At 31.2% G+C, this 27407-nt stretch overlaps 1 protein-coding gene across 2 annotated transcripts in view; it reads left to right on the top strand.

Moving 5' to 3' along the window:
- Positions 1-27407, top strand: part of LOC130451113 (forkhead box protein P1-like) — a 251029-nt gene that overhangs the window by 18290 nt on the left and 205332 nt on the right. The gene's annotated exons all lie outside the window — the stretch shown is intronic.

A 27407-nucleotide genomic window follows, 5' to 3' on the forward strand; every position in this document is an offset into this window, starting at 1 on the left:
GTTGATTGTATTCTACAAACGACTCCTAAATGATCAGCTACAAGTGATTCTTCAGTAAGATAACGCATATACTCGTAGATCTATGATGTTTCTCAAGTAACTTTCAAAAATTTTTGCTAAATAACTTAAATATTATAAACAAATCGCAATACATATTTATATCTAAACAAATGAACAATAAACCTTCTTATAGGTATTCCACCAAAAAACTGAACTGATTTTGTCCACCCAATTTTCGAAAAGATGTAAAACCTTCTATTTGTTAAATACAACATATATATATATATATATATATATATATATATATATATATATATATATATATATATATATCTTGGTGCTTGCTCCGTTATTTGAAATTTTGAGTGCCACTGATGCCGGCGACAACTCGTGACATTTTCAGTTACATCATTGTAGAATACATAATTTTGTTTATTTTTTTCTTAGAAACAGTTATCTGTTGTTTATTCTTTTGATTAGTTTTATTTTCAAAAAAGAAACATTCGTATGGATAAGTTGATTTACTTTGATACAATGCCATTATTGACGCAGTTTCACTTTTTTCATTAAATATTATAGAAATTTAGATCAAATCGAAAATACATATTTTTCTACAATCATCTTAAATGGAAAATTCACTTGAATATATTGAAGTAATGTATTGCAAATACCCTGGCGCTTCTATTCTTCATTTCGTCTCTTAACCTTGGGTCCCGACCCAAAATCGGGACGCGAGATGTATTGGAAAATGTCATGGATATTTCTAAAGAACGTTGTGATCGTCATAATTCTGACTCAGTGCACAGTTAAAATCGGGGCGGTGAGATGCGAGCCGGAAGAGGTGATACGGCGATCCGTGTAGCAGAGACTCGCCGCTCTTGGCAATAAATCGTTTAAGTTTAAAAAATTGAAGAGATATCTTATAAAACTCTATTTGACTTACGTAAATAAGCTGCTTGTCTTTTTGAAATAAATAAATACACAAGCGTTTGAGATCTGATGGACCATGCAGATCGACAAAAATTCAGCTACGGTAGGCATCGTCGACAAATGTAAGATCAAATATAGCTGTGAAGCTGGAAATTATGTTATTTTTGAACGAAGTAAAAGAGAAAAAAACAAGTTATTGCAATTCATTCATTGCGTTTTACATCGAGAAAACTATGCGGGAAATGCGGACAGATCTACACCAAGTATTAATAATGTGATGCAAATTATAAAGAAACACGATTCTAACTGCAGGTAATTTCATCGAAGTGCAAAGAAAGGTGATCCTATCACATACTAATGTATCAATGAGATATTAAATGGTTATTCTGCGGATGCATTTTAGGAAGAGTTCATCTTTCAAGAACAAGTGGATCGCCGAATTGACATAATATTCACTACTCAAATTAGTTGAGGACATAAGTGCAGAGTCATTATCCCGAGAAGACATATTTTAAAAAATTGGTGTTTATAAGATCTTTGTGGAAACCATATTTTTTAAAAGATTATGTTTATGTTTTTAGTACGTTTGCGTCATGCTGAGGGTGTAATGGTAAGATATATTCCACATAATACCAGTATCGATAAATACACCTGGGTGAGAAATGTATTTGAGAATAGTAGATATGATGGGAGCTGAAAATGATACGATTTGATTACAAGAAGATTTGCAAAATTTTGGGCAGAATTCTATTCCGAGCAATGAAGTTGAAAACCATTTCTAACTACTTATTAATGTGAGGCAGAATTTCATGCCTTGCTCTTTGAAAAACAAAAACACAAATGAATTCGATCCACAGCGTAACAAGCGATGTATACTTTCATTAAATACTTCATGCATATCTTGAATGCACAAAATTCCAAACAAGGTAGTCAGTCATGGGGTCATTTTTTGGGAAATTGTTTGATTATTATTTAAACTAAAGTTACCTTAAGGTGAAGTTTAATGTAAATATTATTAATTTTTGTTTTTTTTTTGTGTTTTTGGAATTACTACGGACTTTTAGTCTATCCGTTGGTTTATTATCACTGAAATATAATGTCACAGAATTCGATCAAATTTCTATTTTTAGTAGCCAGTTAAGAAGATTGAGGAGCAATGCTCTAGATGGTTTAACATTTTGAACTTCATGTACAATAAGAACCTGTAATTTGAAATGAATATTTTGCTGTGTTAATGTCATCATTGATTTCATTTAATAATAACACTGTCATTTTGAGAACAGCGCTGCTATTATTGTATGTAAATAATCACATCTGAAAAAAACCGAAAGATTTCTGAAGAAAATTAGAGTATGAACCATTGAATTCATTCAAAGTTTTAGACTCTTTCTGTAAAATAATCGATCTCAAAGTGATCTCTGCTGATTAATCTTTGGACTATAGCCAAAAAAATTTTGAGAAACCTTTCTTTTATTTGTAAACTCTAAAATATACAATACAAATATACAAATGGTTTTTGAGCAATATATAACTTATCTTGTAGGAAGATTACTCAGTGGTAATTTCCTTTTACTTATAGTTTGATTAAGGTATAACTACACAACTCATCACTATGACACTTATATCTGTTAGGGAGCACGGAAGATGCCTTCTAAGCCCTCGCTCGGTGGGAGGTCTCATTGTAGGTTGAGCCAATGCGGTGAGAATATTTCTAGAAGTGAGATATTTCTTCTTTAACTGTCTGAATTTGTCACAAACAATAACGCTGTTGTGTACATATCATAAAGCATTTACAATAATTCTATGTGCTTTTCACTGAAATCTTTCTAAAATTATTATATTTGAATTGGAGGCAGTGCCGGAAAAATAGAGATGTAATAACGAGATGAAAAAAATAATTTTGGAAATGGTAATATATTAAATATAAATTATTCTTGTGAATTTTTTAGAGTAAACAATGTTAATGTAAAGATGTATTCAGTATTTGACGTTGAAATTCGCGATAATGGGGATGCCAGATTTATAATGTTATCATATTACATAAATTGCAATGTATATATGATTATGCAACACTTAACTTGCTGCATCTACGCACAATTCTATACTATATTTTCGCGTGTAAGCTTAATAAACTACTAGTGTAGATTAATCATTTTTAAGAAGTTTATTGCATATTTATGAGCTTCAGAAAAGAATGGAATTGAATTACAAGGGGTTGAGAAATTCCATTGGAATTACCATTGTTTAAAGTAGCTGTTAAATATAATTGTCAAAAACATCATACGATTTTAGAATATATTTTCTAGAATATTATAGGTACTGTCAGCAAGTTGAAACAAAAATGATACTTCAGGTCGTTTTAATAATTTCACATCCTATTCTCTCTGCGTAATTTAGTTTACCAAACGACATTTGATATTCTGTTAAACGCTGTATAAATTTTATTTCAAATTTTGTTGGGAATATTAGTGGAATTAGAACAATTACCAGCGTAACTATAATTTATAGCACCATAACTAAATTGCGTGTGCATGTTGATTTTCATATAATGTTTAGATAAAAATAAGTATCAACTATTTTAATATTGTCATTTAGCAATATTGAAAATAAACAACTTTATGATTTATAGGAGGAGGACTTCTGTTTTTTTTTGCATCTATGTGTATAATAATATATGTTCATTTATAGGATAACTTTAACCTTGGCGTACGTTATATATAGTTGAATATTTTGTTGTCGATTACGTGTTAATTTTTTTTACTTCTATTAATATGAAAGAAAATAGTACATTCCAAATATTTCCTCTTCAACTAATGAGTATGTGGGAAGAACAAATTGAATTGATATGGGCACCTAAATAGACATCAGCTGGATTCTATAATAAAAAAAGTTGAAGTTTGGTGAGAGATTACATAGAAAAAGATTACATAATATTCAAGAAATTATACACATGATCAGTAATAGGAGGGAATGTATATATTACAAATTTCATCCTCTTCGGAGGGTTTCAAATTAAATTGTGAATCTAAAGAGAATGGAAGAATGTAGTTTTCTATTTTGAAAATTTTGTTTTGGAAAAGTAAATGTGGATGTCAGCGATAGTAAACTTATGTCGTTATCCAAAAACTTGCTGTTTTAAGTATCTCTTCTATTTTTATTGATTTTAATATCGACAAATTCATTACGATTGTATTCAAAATTTTTCATGGGTTTCAAACTGAATTTGTTTATGTTTTATTATTCAATTTTTTGTTCCAAAAATCATGTTTGCTAGAGGTTTGTGGTATTCTTCGAATATGTGTTGCTGCCTGTGCTGTTTATTGATTCACTTTTTTTTATTAAGCAATAAAATCATATTGGCTCGTTCCAAATATTTCTAGTATATTTTCGCAATTAATTAATATAACACTTGAAACAATGAGGAGTGGATTGTATTCTACTTTACTACCAATTTAATGATTCATTTGTTTCCCTTTTTATAGGTAATAAGAGAATTATGTATTACTTTCAGATTTCTAGCATATCTCAAATTAAACAATCTTTTTAAGAATATTGCATGTAACAATATTTTTCCAATCAGTTACCAGTAGTAATAATATTAAGGTTATCGATGGAAAGTTGATATTGATTAGATTAAATTAGGTGAATGATAGTAGTGTAATATCGGCGTATTTTCTGGTAGTGTATCAGAATAATAATAATTTTCTTGAATAAACGATATTTATTTCACGTCTACTTTTCTGAATAAGATGTTTTCTATAGAACAGCTCTGACCAGGGCCGGATTAAGATTTATAAGGCCCGGGGCAAAATGATGACGGGGACCCCTTAAGGAATTTGAAAACCCGGAAAAATTCACAAAATAATATCAATACGTTAGAATTGTGGTATCAACACATCAAAAAATACAGAATGATTTCCAAATGATGGGGCCCGGGGCTATAGCCCCTCCCCAAGCCCCTAGCTTAATCCGGCTCTGGCTCTGACGTTTCTATGTTATTTCCGTTTTCCGATGACTTCCTAAAGTAGGATTACTCCCATGTTCTGCACACTTACTAATTTAATGGTCATCCTTATCAGGCTCAACGATATATAATAATTACCCAATAAATGTATAATGGTCTAAGAAGTAAGAAATCCGAGAAAAACAATAATTAAATATCGTTATAAATATGAATATGGACAGAGTACGATAAAATTTATTAAGTTTTTAGTGGATTCAGCTGTGGCATGTAAATATAAATATGAAATATAAAGACTATTATGAGGAAATGTACAGTTTACATGGAATAATTTAATTCCCGGCAAGTTTATTGAATTCATTCAAGAATACAACTGCGCTGTCTACTTAATAAAATATATAATCATATTATTTTGATAAATATGAAGGGAGTTTTTCATAAGAAAGAATTTTTTAGAAGAGGTGAAATAAGAAACTGCTGAGTTTCGCAACAAAGTAGGTTATTTACACCATATATTGTAAACATGCGACTTCCTTCAGTAGCTAACGCAATTATAAATTTATTTTAAAACATTTTTAATGCTCTCTACTCAAAATAATACACAAACGTTCGAACCGTAAAACAGACCCGTATCTACATTTATAAACACCAAAATAAACAACTACCGAACACATACGAAAATAATCTTTTTAATTTCACACTAGTTTAATAGACATAATTAAGTTTTGTGCTGATCGATTGTATTCGCACATCAGTAACTCATTTCAGAGTTGGATTTAAAAAAATTTCAAATTGAGTGGAATTTAAACTAGTTTACAAGGACGTAACAAACTACATATTAAACGCAAGACAAACAAAGCATAAAGGAATACATGAGAACGACAGTATACAAAAATTTGTAGGGGTCGAATTTTCTTGATCGAACAACAAAATTTGAATTTGAGTTAACCCACTTCTAGTTTACGCGTGGAGTAACGATTATTATTGATAAAACATTTTCAGTATTAAAATGACGTCGAATATTTCAGCAGGGAATATAATAGAATAAGAACTGAGGAAGATTTGAATTGACATTATAAGAAACAGAAAATGCCTTTTTTAAAAGTAAAACAATACATTTGAAGAATTTTTAGACATTCAATGAAGTCTGTGGAAAGCTCAGCAACTTCAGGAGGAAAAAGACGTAGTAATGGCACCCAATTGTCCCCAAAATTTAGTTTACTCGTATCTGGCTCCAGAAGATCACTTTTCGATACTTTCTTTCATGCATTGAGCTTTTCTTGTATATGTTACAGGAAAAGTAGATTGTTAGGGAGAGTTGACTCTGCCTAGGAAGAGTTAACTCTTACTAAAAGTTTCAGTAAAAGTTGGATGAGAATAAACAGATCAACTTTACCTAGCAAGAGTTAACTATACCTACTGTGATTTAGTAAAAGTTTATTCCGAGATGTTGCTCTTCTCATATAACTGCGCGCGCATATCTTTGTTTTGTTTATGTTAATTCCAGCTCTAGTTGTTTACTGTCTTCACCGTTATCTTCCCGTTCACGTGTCTATTTGATGCTATTAACAACAGCAAAGATTCAGTAAGTGTTTACATTTCAATAATTAGTTGCTGTTTGTTATAAAACTTCATTAATAGCCCAGTAAAGAAAGTAGTTTAAAGTTGTAAAGTTATCTACCTAATGTGTGTCGTGATTCTCCGAATTTGAGGTTAGGTTAGGTTAGGTTAGGAGTTTTTGCATTTTTATTTATTTTTTTTATTTTATTTTTTTATTTATTAGGAAGACTGTTTTTCCTTACGGAAAGTCAACTTTCACTAATTCAAGGTAGTAAGAGTATAATTTCATTAGATATATTCAACTCTGATTTTCTTGTTGATTGAAATATCACTGTTTCCATTTAATAAACTTTTTCTGAGAATATCAGTAAGGGTTAACTTTACCAAGGCCAAATCGGTTTTCCCCTTGCAAAAAGTCAACTTTTACTAACTCAAGGCGGTAAGAGTATGCTTTCCCTAGGTTTAGTCAACTCTGTCTAGTAAATGTTGTTCAAAATTTATCACTTTTCCCATTTAATCAACTTTTAATAGAAAGTCCAGTAAGAGTCGACTTTACCTAGGAAGAGTCAACTCTTAATGGAGAATCCACTTTTCCTGTAACATATATATCTCACTATTTGAACTTTGAACTACCTTAGATCAAAATAGTTTTATGCATAAACTTCCAAAGACAATATCTACCCTGAAGTTGCGAAAATAATATTTACCTGTGTATATCACTTTCGGATCGCTCAATGCTCATTTTTAATTAATTCACAAAATTCCCCGGAAAAATAGAGATTGTTGATCGAACATATATTTGATGTTCACACAACTAAAGCAGGTTTTTATTCGTCAGCGATTTCTCATCGATTCAATTTCTTGTACAATGAAATTTGATTGAATCAAACTAATGTTGATCCACGGGAAAGTTGAACAATCTTTATCATGACTATATTGATTTAAAATTAATGTATACAATACAATATTAGGATAGCATAGTATAACTAACTTGTGAATTACAGAAAAACATGGTATTATTGAGATTGAAAATAAAAAAAACAGAGGTCTATCTGGGAAATTGATTTTTGCAAATATCATAGTCATTCGCTACAGATTGGTATGAATAATAAACATTCATTGAAAAATAAATCTACCGTTCACTTTTAAATCAATGAGAACTAGATTTTGGTAATTTTATGATGGTATTTTGTTAAACCTTTTTGCAAAATTTCAACTATTAAATCCTCAAAAAAATGTGAACTCCATTTTCTAGGTTTAGATTGTTATACACGTATAATTGTAAGTCCTAGTTTATTTGATTCTGAAATATAGTCAACATCAAACTTTATTTGGTTATCTTTTTTTTACTCACGTAATGCGTGTTTTTTTCATAAAATGTAAGTTACATATTAGCGTTCATTCATATAACCATTCATATAACGAAGCCGTATTATTCACTATTATATACATTATGAATTGTATTCTGGTTAAGAGGAATCAAACCTGTTCTTAGATATGTAAATGCTAAATAAGGAATAAGGGCTGAAACTAGGAATTACAGTTATAGCAGCTATTGTACTCTTAAGTCGTAAAATGTAAACGTTTGTATACTTGAGATGAAAAAGAAAATTTTGAATTACCACCACATGTTGTGTGTTAAATTGTCAGTTATTTCATTGTAGTGTGTGTAAACATTATTTCGATCTGATTTATTGCGCATTCCTTAAAAAAGAAATTTGTTTATTTTTATTTTATTGTCTAATAGTAAACAAATATTCTGAAAAATCGTTTATGTTGGAACATATGAAAGAAAACAGATTTGTTTAGCATGGAGATTTTTGCTTGGATGTATCGGTTTAAGTTTTAAATAAAATAAATATTAGTAGTAAGAGATTTTCTGACATATAATCAAGATATTTCCTGGTAAAAATAGAAACAACATTTGGAAGTCGATCGAGAATAAATACGCTAAAACTTGTTGCATTTCATAATGATGTTTATTCTGTAAACAACACATACCATTTGTATAATGGATATAATGGCAACTCAAATATTTAAAATTAAAAATGACGATGTTCGAACTGTTATTAGTTCATACAGATTGGAAAAGTTTTATTTTGTGACCACGGCTTTTAAATACTCGCCAAATAAAGATTACTAACCTTCGAAAGCAATTTTTTTGTCATAAATCATGGAAATTAATAAAACGAAATATATTTATGTTTTCACATTCATATAATGTAAAGAAAATAAAAACGCCATAAATCTTAATTTCTAAAAGGGTGTTATTTTACTTTCAAATGAATGATTAGAGTAGGCAAAGTATGCAATGCAATACGAAAAGTTCATACGCCTCTTATGCTCTGAAATATCTGTTCTTCGTCCTCTCCTGTCTATAGGAATTGTAAATGTTTTCTATGGATTCATATAAGAGCAATATATCAACCAGAGAAGATGCTTGAAGTGTTATACAGGGTGATTCATTAAGAATGTCCAATCTCTGAACTGTAGATTCTAGACCTCAAAATATGATGATTCTGCTCAACTTGCCTTATGCAAATATTGCTAGTTTCCGAGAGTGTTCAAAGTTCAAATTTATTTTGTGATTTTCGCAATAATTTTTTATGTTTTTACAATTTCTCTTTGAAAATTGGCAATTTTACGTTTTTTGGCATTAGGAATCATAATTTGTACTCTAATTTAACATTGCTAATAGAGGGCGCTAGTTAAATTTGTTTGTGTTAATCAAATCAAAGTAAACTTTTTTTGGGCTAAACTTACAACTAAAATAATAAAAAAATATTAAAAAGCTTTAAATTCATTCTACAAAAAAAGTTACCCTTCTTTGATTCGTGTAACTCAATCGGTTATCGAGTTATTCGCTTCTAAAAAGTTCAATAAATTTTAATTTTTTCATAAAAAAATTTTATTATTGCTTAAATATGTAACAATAACAAATTTTTAAACAAAAATAAAAAACTTCAAAGCAAATGCTTTAAATGCCCTCCATTTACTTCAATACACTTTATGATCCGCTTTCGTAAAGATCTCTTAATATCAAAATCAAGTTCGTGATTTAAGCCATGATTTAATTTTTCGTTTTCTTTTCAAGTAGGCTTTTGTCGCTACTAGACAGTTTGTGTAGAAGCAAAAATTGGATAATAATAAGAATAAGTAATACATTAGTATACCATTTATTAACAATTTAGTAATTAACAAGTGTAATAGTAATTTATCAAATAATGCCTAGGCATAACGATTTTTCCAATAATGAGATGCGCGATATGATTTGTGTGTTTGCTTACTCAAATTATAGTGGTCCAGCTGGGGCTCAAAGATATTCACAATTATACCCAAATCGAAGGCAACCCAATTACAAACTGTACCGAAATCTTTACAACCGCTTAGGTAAAACAAGGTCTTTACGCTCTAAAACTGAGCACGGTGCTACAAAAAAAATCACTGCCGATGAAGAAGATGAAATTGTAATTTGTGTTACGGAAAATCCAGATATCAGTACTCGCCGATTAAGTCTGCAAACAATCTATTTTTAGAATACTGAAGAGGGAAAAATTGCATACATATCATTACACTCCTGTTCAGAATTTATTACCTCAAGATTTATCTAAGCGTCTACAATTTGCCCATTTTTTGCAAGATAAACAAAATGTTAACCCATATTTTCTGGATACAATTCTTTTTAGTGATGAGGCATCATTTACCAGACGAGGAATATTTAATTACAAAAATTATCATTTGTGGGATTCTAAAAATCCACATGCTATCAGGGAAACACATTTTCAGTATGAGTTTAAGGTTAACATTTGGTGTGGTGCAATATGTGGGTATTTAATAGGTCCTTTTGAACTGCCAACCAATTTAAATGGACCTCTTTATTTAGATATTCTTCAAGAACATTTACACGAATTACTAGAGGATATACCTCTCGCTTTAAGACAAAATATGTGGTTTTTGCACGATGGAGCACCACCACATTATTCTTTACAAGTTCGTCAATACATAAACGAACAGTTTCCGCATCGATGGATTGGTCGTGGAAGTGAGTTTGCTTGGCCACCAAGAGGCATTGATTTAAATCCTTTGGATTTTTCAATTTAGTCGCAAATGAAGGCATTAGTTTACGCAAAAAAAGTTACTTCTCTTCCACTACTGCGACGGAAAATAGAAGAAGCCGCGGATGTAATTAAATATAACAGACAAGGATTATTTGATATTAAGAGATCTTTACGAAGGCGGATTATAAAGTGTATTGAAGTAAATGGTGGGGATTTTGAGCATTTGCTTTGAAGTTTTTTATTTTTGTTTACAAATTTGTTATTGTTACATATTTAAGGAATCTTAAAATTTTTTTATGAAAAAATTAAAATTTATTGAACTTTTTCGAAGCAAATAACTCGATAACCGATTGAGTTACACGAATCAAAGAAGAGTAACATTTTTTGTAGAATGAATTTAACGCTTTTTAATATTTTTTTATTATTTTAGTTGTAAGGTTAGCCCAAAAAAAGTTTACTTTGATTTAAGTAACACAAACAAATGTAACTAGCGCCCTCTATTAGCAATGTTAAATTAGAATGCAAATTATGATTCCTCATGCCAAAAAACATGAAATTGCCAATTTTCAAAGAGAAATTGTGAAAACATGAAAAATTATTGCGAAAATCAAAATTTAAATTTAAACTTTGAACACCCCGTATCTCGGAAACTAGTAATATTTGCATAAGGCATGTTGAGCAGAATCATCATATTTTGAGGTCTAGAATGTACAGTTCAGAGATTGGACATTCTTAATGAATCACCCTGTATATAATGAAACATAGTAGAACCAGTAGAATCAATTGGAATAGTCTCTTCTTCAACTAAATCTCAAATTCACATTTCAAATTTCAAATTGATAAACACCACATCGTAGTTGAAGTAGGGGATATAAAGTTATCCAATAGATAGAATACTATTTTTATGAATAGAGCACTCCATAATAAGGTTCAGTGGCAGATAAATATTTGATGACTCGTTATTTGTCCTATAATCTGGACTCGTCAGTCAGAGATATGAAAGAGGAAAAAATCTTTTTTTGACCTTTGAAGAATTCACCTAATTCCTTGAGTTGATTCCGAGTACTTATAAAATTTATGTCATTATAGCTTGATTTCGCGAATTCCCTCTAAAGGCCAATATCATTGTCTAAGGTGTCCTAAAACATTATGAGAACCAGAATGTCCCGATCTGAGATGTCATAATTTAGGTCAGCATTTTGTAACCGACCTCCAAGTGTATGTTTATCGTCTAGAAATATATTTAAAAGCAACAAAGATTTATTCAAAATATGTTTATTTTTAAGTATTCTATTTCCTTCTTAAAATTTTCCCTTTGAACTTGTACAAGTATAAAAAATTCTTCAACTGAATAGGGGCCTGATTTCTTGCACCCTCCTTTTTGATATCGGTCCCACATCTAAACAAACAGGCTACACTTCTTTGTAACTGTTTGAGATGGACAGACTAATTCTTTCACCTGTGCTATAACAGATACTTAAGTAATGTCCTCCAGCTCTGGTAAAACATCTACCAAGGGAAAGGTATCGTCATCTTGGTCTGATATAAAACATCAGGACCATGAAACCAGAAAGACTGTGTGACCTTTAAATTTACCACGTGACAGTAGATCAGAAGGGTTAAGCTTACTCTTGATGTGGCGTCAAGTAGACTCTTTACTATTCTCATGTATGGTGAGAACCCGACGAGATAAAACTTCAAATAATATATACCAAGAGATAAAACTTCTTCAAAATTCAAGATTTGTATTTGAAGCTTCTTGTTCCTCTCAGATTTTATTTCACTCGAAATATTCCAAGCAGTAAAACTAATAATGACTTACATTACTCATTGGAATGAAAACCATGTTTAGAGATATAAACAGCAAACAAAACTGAAATTTCAACTATTTTGTGTTGTGGCAGTGTGATAGGAAGATACCTATCAAAGCTCCAACAATTATTTTAGATCATTCAGTAATCGTATTGATATAGTAAAGTGAAAACAAGCTTTAGAGATCTGACCAACAATATAATTTGAAATCTCAACTGTTATGAGGCAATTTGAGATGATCTCCCAACCGAAAGTATTTATCCATGCAACTATCTGAAAAAGTCTATCTAATTATCATGGCAAAAAATCTGGATCCCTATCAAGTTATTTGAGATCCAGGAAACCGTCAAAACGTTCCACCTCCCATCTTTGAAAATAGGAAACAAAATAACTGCTCTAAAAATACGAATTTCTTTGTAGTTATTTAGAAGACATCAATCATAGTATTTATAATATATATATATATATATATATATATATATATATGAGATATGTTCCTATAAAAGTCAATTTGAATATTGAATTTTGAATTCCATGAGTTTGAAAATTTTTACAAGCTTTAATAATGTCAAAATCACCGGAAATCTTAATTAATTATTGTGAGTAAAATTTTATTATTGTTATACATTTATACATATTTCTTATATGCTATTTGACCATAATTTCTGTCCCAGACAATGAATACATAAGTATTCGAAAGCTTGGAAAATATATTGAAGTTAGTCCACTTTGGTGTTTTCTTGCCACGTTCCCAATAAAAAACTACTCATAATATAGCTGCTGTCAAAAACTTCTTTACAATTCATATATATATATATATATATATATATATATATATATATATATATATATATATATATATATATTAAAATTTTCGGTAATTATCTAAAAATCATCCCTATCGACTTGAAGTTGTGGGGGGTAATAAAGAAAAGTGTACACAAAAAAATTATTCCAGCCGTCGGTCATCCGTTGTTAAAAAAATATAGAGGTTTAAAGAATAAAAATTTGACATTTTTCGGAATTACTTGTATTAACAAATTATAAATTTTATTTGAAAATATATGAACAAAAAATCAGCTAAGTACTGAAAATAATATGTGAAAAATATATGAAATTAATTCAGAGCAATTATGAACAATTATAATTGTTAATTGGCGTAACCATTAATAGTTATTATTTTATCATTAAAAAATACATATGGAAAAATTGAAAATTCAATAACTATTCTTTTATATGGTAAAATAGGGTAAAAAAGGATCAAGGAGTGGGGCAAGGGGGGAGGTTTTAAAACAGCATGGAAAGATGTTGTATAAATAGTGTTCTTGAGAAAAACCCAACCTAACCTAACTTAAAAACAATGACCGACGGCTAATTCCACCTTCCATATACTGTAATTACCTCCCTCTAACACCCCTCACAGCGCCAAGTCGATAGGGGGTGGAGGATGATTTTTAGATAACTACCAAATTCATTTCGCCTCGTATATATATATATATATATATATATATATATATATATATATATATATATATATATATATATATAATGTTAAAATTATATTAATGTTTTCGAGAGATTTCTGTTGAATTTAGTTCAAACTGTCTGTTATCACTTGAAATTGTTATTGTGATTGTTGAAATTATAAGCAAAAATAATAAACAAAACAATTTAAGAAACAAATATGAACAAGGACGTCATGTGCTTATCTACGTGAATAGAAGATGAATTACTTTGTTCGGTTTATATTTATTTATATCACTAACATTAGAAAGCAAAAATAAATTATTCATATTTGGTAGCTATTTTAGATTGGTGGATGTTTTCAAATGAAATTGGTTGTAGGTTACACAATACACATTATTGAAATTCTACTTATTTGTTTAAGGACCTTCAATAAAATGATAAATGGAATGAGTTTTTGATATATTTTATTATTAATTATAGAACATCAGTTATATCACACACATAACTATATAATTGGTCAATAGAAATGATCATATCAAACTACCAAACCCTAACAATATCGTCAAAGTGTCACAAATGGTAGACGCTGGAACCAACGATGTGGTCACCATGTTTTCACTATGTGACTCCTTTTGTAACTAATAAGACCTAACCCCCTATCGCATGAAGTTATCAGATTCACATGTTTTCCCATTTGTTACATAGCCATTTTTCGACATCGGTAGTGAAATATTAATGCCGATTGGTCGATAGAAATCGGCAGTGAAATCGCTTTTTAGTGCCTAGGAACTAAGTAACTGAACTGCCATCCGATTCATGTTCGACAGGAGTCGATTGATTCCACGTCAACCAGCTTACAATATATTAACATTTCGAATAATTCAAACTGTTCCATTACCACTAATATAAATAAATGGATAGGAATAAGATTTGTATGCCGATTTTAAAAAAATAATAATATTCATTGTGTCACTAAACGCGGCACTATTCAGGTCGCCTCAATTCCAAATATTTTCGCAAGTATTTTTAAATCTGGGTGATTTCGAAAAAAATATAGTATGTAAAGCGGTACTAATTTTTTTTGTCACTCGTTTGTTTCTTTCTCCGGCCTCGAGACAAAAAGTATGACTTTAGTTTCTCATGACATTTATATAACTATTATTCGTTCCTCAAAAAAAAATATATTTGCCGAATGTCTTATTTGGTATGAGAAATAACTTTTATTAAACTACTTTTATTTAATTTTTTGATACAAAATAACAACTATAATTACGTGCTAGTTGTAAATTAAAAAAGGAAACCATATTAGTGCACCAACACCTGCATCCCAAGATCGTTATGATTTACATTGCAAAAGGCGTTAACCTTATTCAGCATGGCCAAAGTGTACTGGATACACTTTGAAATGCTGATGAAGCTTGTTTAAATCGCATGTTTACTGTTTGGTTTTTTCATTAACTACAACATATTTTTTAATATAATATAAATATTGAAGACGTGCGATGTCCAAGATTTGTTGGAGTCTGAACGTGTGTTTAATTATTTTTTCTTAGGATAATGATTTGTTTTCTTAACGAAGCATTTTTGTAAGAGAAAGCCAACGTTATTTGTGACTACAAACTAATGTATGAATAAATAGTACCCAAAAGTTATAATTATATCTTTCATAGTTTATATTTTTTCATATTTTTTAATAATGATTTTTAAAGTTGCAAATGCCACTATACAGAATGAACTATAAAAATGAAGCGACACTAATATTTTAGAGAATTTTTAAATAGAAAGTTATTTAGATGTACTATTCAGACATACCGAGGATTTTTTTCGATATTACACCGTTTTTGCAAATAACAGGCTTAATTAATTTAAAATACTCCACGAATTACAACGGCTATGATTTGCTAATGTGACTTTGTTCTGTTCATTAGAGATAAATTAAAAAAATATCGAAAAAATGAATAATTTCTTACTAACATTGAATTTAACTTTAATATTGTTAGTTAATAAACTAAAATATGTATTTCTTAGATATTTCCAAAATAGTATATTTAATTGAATAACATGTTTTTTGAAATGTAGGAGAAGAAGAAAATTAATTTTCATTTGATCAACTTTTTGAAGAGAAGTAACTAAAATATTTCATGAAAGAGAGTTAACAGCGAATAAAAAAAGAGGACTATTATAATAGGTTTAAGAGTAAAACGACAGAAGTCGTATAGTAAGATACAATAAGTACAAATTGGACAAGGGATGATTTTTAACGCATTAACCATTCATAGCTTTGTGAAATAGTATAAATTTATCCTTACCAGATACAGTTGGCATAGGAAATATAATGAAGATTACACAAATAGACGACTGTTGCTTTGTAAAATTAAAATTGACAATGTAAATACTAATTCTAATGTTTTAATGAATATTTTTTATGAGGATAAATGTTACTTTTTTCTAAATAGTTCCGAAATTGACAAAATTGCCGTTTCTACTTTGACGAAAAGTATTTCACGGAGTACATATCCAAATTCCCCCCAATTGGACTTGTGAGTAAGAATTTATTTTTGGATCACTTTGACTTCACCTTTTCAGAAGGTGTTGCACAGTAAATCAATTTAGACTTTTTGCAAAAGCGATATAAATTTCGAAAAACCTCATTCTGGTTGGTTTTCACGAAAAAATCTTTAGAATTCAGTTTTCCCTTATTTAAACCAAATCTACGATATCAAATTGCTTATGGTAGCAAAAATTTTAGTTCATTCTGCATTTCTTCTGCGTATCTTTTTTGTGTTTTGGCTCACTTCTAACGGTATTGCCGGGTCCAGTCCTCTCAGATGGATGTCTTTTTCTATGTAGGTGATTTTATCCATAAGTACTCATCGATGTTCCAGCAATCCACATAGTGTGCTGGATAATCGATTCGTTATTTTTGTTCCATTATGAGGAAACGGGACATCAATTCGGAAAGAAGCTTTTATGTGCTTAAATACTCTTGTAAAATGGTATTGATAATTTCGTAATATCTACTATCTCTCTTAATATCAAATCAATCTTTTGGACGACCTAATAGTTGAGTATAATGAATCCCGCTTACCAAATAAAGATTGTTATTTTCTGGCAAAAAATCACTATAATACTTTTCAAACCAAACCTTCGCCTCGGTGGTATTTTTTTCGTTTAAAAAACAATGCTCAGTTAAAACTTGTTCTGACAAACTCTGATACATAAACGATTGGAGAGAATGGTTAAAAATTTTATTGCTGTTATTTGGAAGATTGGAATAAGAAAAATAAAAAATGTGATGTTGACTTCATCTGTCATATATTATTTATAGATCGATGGTATCAGTGTTATATAGGTACCGTGTTGCAATAAAAACATATTTCATTTTTTTAAAAAAATTTAAGATCAGAAATTTGTGAGAAGACAAGGTTTTCATCAGAATTACGCATTAAAGGAAATTTTTATGAATATTTAGCTACATATTATTTATGAAGAGTTATGAATGATTTTAATTATACTATGTTCTAATTTCATAAGTTGTAAATTTTGTGGTGTTATCGACTAAAGCAAATGTATTGTTTTCTACTTATTTTGCCTAAAATGATATAATTATTGTATTAATAAAGCTAATAATCCTGAAAACTAAGTAATATAGATCATATCCACACCAAAAATGGTTTGAAATTTCATCCTCCAGTAAGTTCTTTGTTGGACATCGGAAAATAATGGTGACAGGATGGAAGTATTTTATACCAAGGAACCAAGCGGTGAATGAAATTATAATATATTTTTCAAGTAAACGCAATGTCCCGTACGAATTTTCTATTCTATTCTTCTGACACCACAAAATATAAACCTTGAGTTTGCATTTCTCTACTTCTCTCTATTATTCTTCCATCTGACAAGGAGAATGTACTGACCCAGTAGTTAATAAAGAATACAAGGCTTGTTTCAGTTGTATATAAAATAAAATGTTTAACTAATGGAATATTTTCTTTTATTATTCATCATAATTGAAAATGAATATTGTATATAGAAAATTATGATCGTAAATAGAATGACGCTCTGTATACAGTGTGTTCCATGTCAAAACATCTGAATAGCTTTTACTCGTTTTCTCAAGGCTATTATTTATTCTTCTATCAAACTGTAATAGATACAAGCAAATAAATCAAAGTTAAGTTGTAGTATCTAGCTCCTACCAAAGGAGTGTGTGAGGGAGAAGGGGGAATTTTTTCTTCTTACATTACGTTCTTACGTTACAGTGTATTGGTGGAAGCGTCATATTAGTAGAATTTTTAGTTTTTTCGATACTTCTTATGTTGAGGAGATACTTTTATTTCGTGTCGTATCAGGCAAGGTTTTGTGATATATTTTGAATTGAGCATAGCAGCAAAATCGTATGTATTTAAATCTAAGGTTACGTTTCATTTTGAGATTGATTCGTCATGAGGAGATTGTTTTTGATAAATAAAAAAAAACATTGAAGTTTGCAGTTTAACGTTTTATATTGATAAATTCACTTTAAAACGTATCAACTTTAATGACAAAATCAATCTAAAGTGACCAGTGTTGAATAGTATACAACTGAAAAACCGATTTTGAATATGGATAAAATAATTGGTCCAATCTGTCATTGTAATAACGGAAATGTGATGTTGTATTTGTTGAAAGATTTGTGAAGGTAAAAATGACTGGACGTAATAATCTTTTGCTGCTACTTAAAGATATATAGTAATATTACCTAATATAATACAAGAGAATAATTGAATAGCCAGTTTAAAATAATTAATCAAATTCTTTTTATTCAGTTAATGCTTATCTCTGCATTTTACAATTTTTATAATGAATATAATATCGGACCAAAAATTTTTGAGAATATTGATGAGTCATATTGCATCCAATGGTTTCCAAATAAACTTAAACAACACATATGATAGGTTAAAAAGTGGAGGAATACTTAACTGAATAAATAATTGAATACTGAGTCAGCCAAGTAAAATAAATAGTTACATATTCCTACCGTTTGGTAACTTTTTTATCTATGTAGTAAATACACACTTAATGCCTTTTGACATTTTGTAGTTTTCGATATCGTTTTCTCTACAGTTGCCCATATCGACAAAAACTGTACAGAAACTTTACCTCTATTTAAATTGTGTATGACACTTATGTAGTTTTCTATATTGAAATTTACAAAAACAATACCTCTGACTGGTGGTATAGAGCTGCCAAAAGTCACTGTCAATAGACATTTACTACTTCATTTCATTGTAATAACATAACTTAACATCAAGCCTTACTCATGTTAAACTATTTAATTGGACTTCCTTGAAAAGTTGTTATATGCTATTGGATATTTTTGCGGAAGCTCATTGTTTACCATAATTTAACACGTTAGAAGTCAAACGACTTGTTCTCCTTTGAATCCAGAGCCTAATCTATTTTCGCTTTTCCGAAAATTGCCTTGTCAAACAATTTGGAACTTGATTGTATATCCAACTATTACCGCACCACAGGCAGCCGTTACGTTTGAGTCCGCAATAAAAGAAAATCGAATAAAATCCTGACAACAAGGAATGAGTTATTAGGATATCGAAAACTACATGCTCGTTTGTCAACATTGAAAACTATACAGAAAACAATATCGGAAATTACATAATGTCGTATGGCCTTTACCTGTTACCACTTTTTCTTAAAATAAATTTCTTCGTTATGATTTAGTGAAAACAGAAGTAATAAATTTGGTGTACTAGTACAGCTTTTGTTGGAAGAACTACTGTTTGAATATATTGCAATATGGAATACAAAAAACATGAACCTAGGAAAGTTTGCTCCCAATTTTTAGAAACTATTATAATTTTCAAACGTTTCAGTGCAGATATTTCGCTTGTTTGAAAAAATACTGTCATTTAAATCTAAGTTATTCAGTACATATGACGGCAGGAAAAACAGTGAAAGTTCTAAAAATGACTGCTTATAAATATCACTATATCGGTCAATGAAGTCACCAATTAATAGATATTTATCTAATTAATGAAACGAAAAAAATAGATACCATAGTAAGGCCCAAAAAAAAAGAAACAACCCCAAATCGGAATTTCGAATTCCTTTTCTTTATATTGAAATTGAATCAAATTAGTTGCCACCAAGTAATTACCCCTGAAAACGACAGTTATTCAACCTATTGCTCTAGCGCTGCTACAGGTAAAAGTAATGGTGTTTTTAGAAATATTTGATTTCACTATAATTCTTTATTTTATATCCAATTGATAGAAATAGAAATTATTTTATAAATATAAATGAAGAATTCTTTGAAAAAGGGAATTAATAATCTAAAATAATAGACTGCTTAAATACACAATTATCATACGTCTTGTTGCTTTTGTTAAATATAAGTTTGGAATTACATATGCTCTGAAACATAATTTCTGATGAAAACTTGATAGCACATACTCGAAAATGTTTTATCCTTGTTACGGAAAAAGCATCTAAGGATTGTATGAATCCGTTGTCCAAAAATCTGGAAAAAATCAGTAGCAACTCTAATCAATATCACTCTATGCTTATAGCATAGAGTGCAACTTCAAAAACTTGAATCAATCGCCCAATATGGGTTTTTTGTAGAAAGCAAGCACAAGAGGTTGAACCCTATTACACTTAAATAGCTCGAGTGGTGCCTACCGTGTAGGCTGTAATGTTTGGAAAGGACGTGCCTTGGTAGCTGATTCCACAGGTTTGCACTTCTCCAAAGAAAGGAGTCCCGATAAATGATGCTCTAGGCGTCTGTAGGCGAACTCGATGTTCATGAACCTCGTCTTCCTGTATAGTAAATATTATAAATACTGCTCTAGGGGGTATTATGTTGGACAGCTTGGAAGAGCATCTGCCGTTGTAGTATCGGTAAAACAAAGTCAAGTCGGCGATCCTTCTTCTATGCTCTAAGCTATCCAAGTTTCTGGTTAACTCTGGATCGCCTCTGAGTCGAATTGCTATCTTCTGTATTGATTCGAGCATCTTTAGGGTATGCTTGGGAGCCGAGCTCCAAATACACGAGCAATAATCCAAAGATGAACGAATCTGGGTCTTGCGGAGGATTAGAATATATAGCTTTTTGGTCTTAAAGAAGGCTCCAAGTTTTTGTTATGCTGTCTCAGTTAAGTTGGCCACGTGAATTGCCAGGACATGTAGCTCCCAATCTCAACACCCTACAAGCGAATTTGCGATGATACTGATATTTTATATCCAGACTGGACGAAATCATAAGCTACAGTTAGTAAAAACCTGGGTTTTTGCTGCATTAAACTCAGTCATATAGCTCTCACCTTACTTCAGAATGTTTTCAAGATCGGTATTGATGGTGGTTGCTGCTTGCGGATTTTAGTGTTTTAGTTAAAGTTTATTGGGGCGGCTGAGTTAAATGATGACACCAGAGTGCCATCGGAGGCGATCTATAGGTCAGGTTTGCAGTTTTGTCAAGTAGAACGTTGATATACAGGAGAAAGAGAGTAAATGACAAGATACATCGCTGGGAAACACCAGAGTTGATATCAAACTATTCTGAGATGTGTCCATTGATACCGACCTGGGTGGATCGCATATTGACAAAGCTGCGAAGCCAGTCGATAAGTGAGGACAACAAGCCGTAAGAAATTAATTTATTTAGAAGGTAGGTATGCCAAACACTGTAAAATCGATTGCTCTGGATTCCCCATATTGCTCTATGGCTTCACTCCATACGCTGGTGACATAGACCAAAAGATCCCTGTATGACATTTTCCATAACCTTAGAAATGGCTGTGACTAGAGCAATCGGACAATAGTTGCTGGGAACCGTCTTTTCTCCTTTTTTGGGTACGGGCTGAACCCGAGCAAGTTTTCAATCTAAAGGGAAGAGACCTCTTTTATATGATAAAGAAAAGAATTTTCATAACGGACTTGTTGGTTCAGCTTAGCATTTATGCAATACGATTTGTGGTATTCCATCGGGGACAGTGGCTTTATTGATATCCAAGCCTTTGAATCGTTTTGCCACATCTCGGGGTGTCGAAATTCTATTTCTGGAAACGATGAACTAACTTCATGCAAGCTGTTTTGTAGTTTTCCTCACGAATCAACAGTTGAATTTGAAGTAAACATGCGACCCAACAAGTCTGCCATCGGTTTCTGTTGTCAAAATCTTCAGCTTCTCGCTCCTCATCGTCAGTTCTGTTAACGTGATGAACATTAAAGTCACCAGCGAAAACGATTTTATCGGCAAGGTTTGAGAGTTTTTTTGTTCTATAACATCGGATTTCTGCTAGATTATAAGGTTTCTTCGACTGCACATGTTGGTGTACAGCGTTTATATCCATATTTGGTAGAAATCTATCTCTAAAATATTTTTAATTGAGATCAGCCTCCACTCGGAGATTCTATTTCAACTCCGGAATACTCTAGAAGGTGCCATCATGGTATATTTTTGCCTTTTTTCTCACCCTGGAAACCGGACGCGTCGGCACAGCGACGAAACTTGGAACCCTTAGGGCCAATTCATGTCGCCTGGATCCGGTGGTATTTTACCGGTCGGTGCAAGAAGGCTATATCTACCTCCTTAACCACATCTACTACCTAAATATGTTTATAATTTGTTGCTAAATACGTCAATAGGAGACAGAGTTGAAATTTGAAATGACCTGATAAATATACTCGTTAAGAGTGATTTAACTCTCAATATGTTTTGAATCCACGATAAAACACTTAAATACACAAAAATGTTTGTTTGAAGAAATTGTTATAATAATAATTGTTTAATACATGTAAACAATGGCTAATCCAGGTAAAGGTCATTATATTGAGGTAAATGCTGTTTTAAGGCATTGACCAGAGGGCACCAAACCAATAAATAAAAATTGCAGTTATATGACTGAAATCCTTCATACAAACCATACTAACACGTAGGTATGAAATTTAACCTTAACTCTTCACGCAAAATCTAATAAGTCGCGCTTATAGCTTATCTTTTACTATAATTGTAACTCACATCTCATGTTTTCTTATAATTTTTAACAGAATTATTTATTCAATGGTGTAATGAAATAAAATTGGCATTTCGTCAATATCCTAATGTTTATTTGACATTTTACAGAAAAATAATTTTGTTACAACAGGCGTACCAAATACATAATTTGAATTATGTATACTTTCAAATACCAGAGCAGGTGGATAAATATAAACACAATAAATTGAATAATTTTTTGGTATAAACTTGTTACAATAAATATCAGCTATTTTATTATATTTTTGGATTCATTGTTTGGAAATTAAATCATTAATTATAGTTGTAAATAACGTATTTTGAAAGTTATTTCTAAACAAGCAAGTGTTTATATTCAATATGTGCCGAATTACAGTTTGTCATTGATATATTTTATTCTAAATAAACCGTGAACGTAATTTTCTTTCCAATTCTAACTGGAAAATTGTATAAACAAAAACGAACACTATTAAAAAATCTTTATTTTTTAAAATTTCAATAGTCATTTGCGCAAAACTGTATCTAGAGACTACATACCCATTGTTATTATAATTATTCTGCGAAATTCTTATGCACTACTCAGGTTAGAGACGATATCGTTTACCTATCTCGGACACAAAGTATCTAAAGGATTAGGCTCAGTTCACATAATAAACTTGCTTTCTGTGTGGCAAGTATTCAATATCACAGACTTCTGGATGTCGGTGAAGGTGTTTTTTAGTAATCCCAATTTGGCAATGCTATCGTTCAGGGTCTTAGGCACGACATCAGTTGCTGACATAATAACAGGGACAATTTCCACATTTTAGCTGTGCCACATCTGTTTAATCTCAATTGCGAGATCTGCGTATTTAGCCAGTTCTTCTGGTGATTATTGAGAACTTTATGAGTGTTCAGTATGGCTGCATCAAAAAATGACTTTTCCATCAACCACCACGATGTCAGATCTGTTATTCGTCACCTGTCATTTCATGTTATCAACATATCGTTGTAGAGTCTAAAATTGTCATTTTCGAGCATAAGTATTGAGAAAACCGAACTTGTTGGCCAGTTTCTGATGAATGATGTTGCACACTTCTACTGCTGTATATAGTCAGTATTAATTAAATCACTACAAGCAGATGTTATATGTTATATTCTCTCTGATATTTGTGGACATTTGGCTCAGGTGTTGATTGCCTGCATTCAACTTGAACTTCATAAATGATTTTACTCGTTTAGTGTATTGATCTTGGATTCTAACTTTTGCCTGCTTGTGGTCCACTAACTTAGCCTGCTGAAATCCCAGATGTTTGTATGTTTCCCCGTTTTCCATTGCTTATATGAAATTCGTTTATGACACTGTATTAATCAATGTGTAAGGTCTTGCACTTATACAGTCCAAACTCTATACGTATATCAGTGGAGCTGCCATGTGTTACATCGAGGAGGTGATATCAGGCTCAAAGAGTTAGATCGCCTTCCCTTAATCGTTGTTTAAAAGAAGCTTGCAATCTGCAAGACTTCTACAAGCCTGGAATGAGGTGGTACACTATCAAACATTTTCTTGTAATGTAAGAAAGCAGTGTATATATTCCGGTGATCTTTCTGAGCTTGCCGATGTATCAGAAAGTCCACAAGAAGTTGTTCTTTGCAACCTTGGTGATTTCTTCTGCAACCTTTTTGTTCCTCTGCTAAAATGTTATTTTCTTCAAAGTGCCTATGAATTCTGTTAGTGATACAAACTGTAAGTATCTTAAATAAAGTGTGAATACACGTGATAAGTCTGTACTGAGTGGGGTCATCCGGCTGGGAGCGCTCTGGGAGAAAGTGAGTGGAACCCAGTTCTAGAAAAGTTGGGATATCTTCTGGATTCTGTAGAAGTTGAGAAAATTGCTTCGCTAATTCCCTGCGTACGCTCGGAAATTTCTTATACTGGAAATTTTGGATATTATCAACTTCCGGTCCTTTTCAGTTGTTGGTATTTTGTATTACGCCAGAGATTTCATTCAGTGTGAAACCATCAAACTGCATCGGAGCAATATTTAATCGCATCTCTTCGATTGCTATCCAGTCGACATTTCTCTTATGATTTTTGGGAGTTGACCATAATGAGGACCAATACTTTTCAAATGTCGGTTTTGATGGTATAGGTTGATTGATGTTTTTATAGGAAGTAGCTACAAGTTTCCTGTAAAATACTTTTTGGTTGCTATGAAAAATGTTATACTGGTGCTTCTTTTTTGTTATGACCACAGTCAAACCTCTGTCCCATTAACTACAGTATTTCACAAGGAAGTGTGCTTGGTACACTGCTCTTCCTACTCTACACATCTGATTTATCTAAAACTACCATAACATTTATGATTGGACGCAACATCTACTCACTTGTAACAATGGATAGAGTACGCATACCAACACGTATCACTACAACCACCCTTACAATTACACTCTATAATGTGCATTAGGCTCAACTATTCCTATACATTAACTTAATTCCTACCCATATCTATCCTTACAATCAACGAAATCTATCATGATCTGAAAGTATTTCTAACAAACAATCCACAATGAATCAACAGTAAAATTTATTCTGACCACACTAAGTATACTTATTCTTAGTATAGACAGTTTTACTTTTATACAAAAAAATAGGGAAATGCTATTTCCATTAGAATTAACAGACATTTTTGCGTGAATTCCGAGTCCAAATGATAGAAAAACAATAAATCGTCTTTGGTGGTAAACAAAACAAGGGGAGGAATTGTTGGTAGCGGACGAAAGGAAGGCAGGGGTGAAAAGGCCGAAACAGCGGCATCCGACGTCGTTTACTTGGAATCATCCCCGTATCTCATTACACAGGGATGCTGACGAAAGCAAAGATCTCTCAAAACCGTTAAAAACCACCCCTCTATACTTAATCAGCGAAGGGGTGTTTCAAACAAAAAACAGTACACTGAAAGAAGTGACCTTGTCAGGCATTATGTCACTCATTAATCTGGTTTGGGTAAATAGTATAGTGAAATTGCACGTGATTTTATTCCAATTATATGATAAAACTCTGTAACAAAAACTTGAAAATTATGAGGCTTAAAAGTACAAATGAACCTGATTATGTAATGAATGAAGTTAGTATAAAAGAAAATTCGATATTAAAAATTAGACCATCAGTTATGAAAGTATACGAAAGATCGTTATTGGAAATAAAGAACTGCACAAAAATAATATTTACAAATAGTACTGTTATGTCAACTTAAGTACCTATCATAAGCTTTTGAGTTAACAGCTATATACGACCAACCTGTAAAAATAGATTAAAAACACGTGAGGAAAAATGTATGAAGTAACATCAGTTAAATACCTAATTACATCTAATTTTCAACGGACGGAATGAGCTAATGACGAAATTGAATAAAAAACATAACTGTAAACTAAGACCTGAATGTTAGACTTCATTTTATTTTAGATCGTTCTTCACAATCCACTACACAGTTCGATAAATTAATAGTAGTTGTTTTCAATTACACTCCTCATTTCTTGAATAAAGATTTCTGCACATACCTGTCGAATCCTTGTACACAATTAGTTTCTGTCACATACGCGGGCTTTCCTTTATTTTATTTGGTCTAGCATTGTTAGATCTGGAGATCTCGGTGGCCAATCTATCAATGGAATACCACGGCTTATATCATTAATCAAATATCAGAAAATGTCTGCGCATTAATATTATCCTCAAAAAATTCGTTAGTTCAGTATCCTACGCCAGACGTTGATTTTTTATAATACTGGCTTTTCCATTTTGTTAGTCAGAAGGGTTTACTGACAGCCTAATAAGGACAATTTTGGTTAGATTAATAAATATTTCATCCACAAATTTACGATTGCACTGAAATCTGTAGCAATCTTATAATTGGGATATGAATATTTATAAAGAAACTGAATTCAAAGAAAAATACATTAAAAAGATAATGGAAAGAATATACAGACTTACCTCATAGTGAATACATTAATACTGTAAAATTAACACTTATACTATGGGGTCGCTCATATCAATTGTTATAGAATAATAAATTCAAAAAATCTGCAATTGGAAATCACGTTGACCGTAAAAATATTTTCCACATAAGATTAATTATTGATTAAATTACACCTAAAATCAGGATGAATTAATTACGAGATTACACAACAATGTTTACAGATCTTGGATTTAAAATTAAAAGTTGAAAAAATGTTCAAATATTTTTTTTGTGTATAATCTTGACGGACCCTTCACTATAAAAATCACTACACTTTTTCATATTCAGATAAGTGAGGAAAATTAACAAAATATCAAAAAGTGACCAAAAGCACGCGGGAAGTCCTCCTCGACGAGCTTCTATCTTTCTACCAACTTCCGAGCGTTACATTCAAGGTCAATGGGGGTTGCCTAATCCCCTTATAATAGGAAAATAAAAGCGAAATATCGCCCGCTGCTTTTAACGGTTTCCATTTTTTTGCCAGACATCGAACAATCCACGTCGCCCCAATGAATAAAATGATGGAAAAATATATTATAAATTGATTTTCTTAACGAGATTTAGTTTTTTTCTTTAAAATCCATTACCTAACTTCATTAGGATCTTGAAGT

The sequence above is a fragment of the Diorhabda sublineata genome, chromosome X, assembly GCF_026230105.1.
Source record: "Diorhabda sublineata isolate icDioSubl1.1 chromosome X, icDioSubl1.1, whole genome shotgun sequence".
Taxonomy (NCBI): domain Eukaryota; kingdom Metazoa; phylum Arthropoda; class Insecta; order Coleoptera; family Chrysomelidae; genus Diorhabda; species Diorhabda sublineata.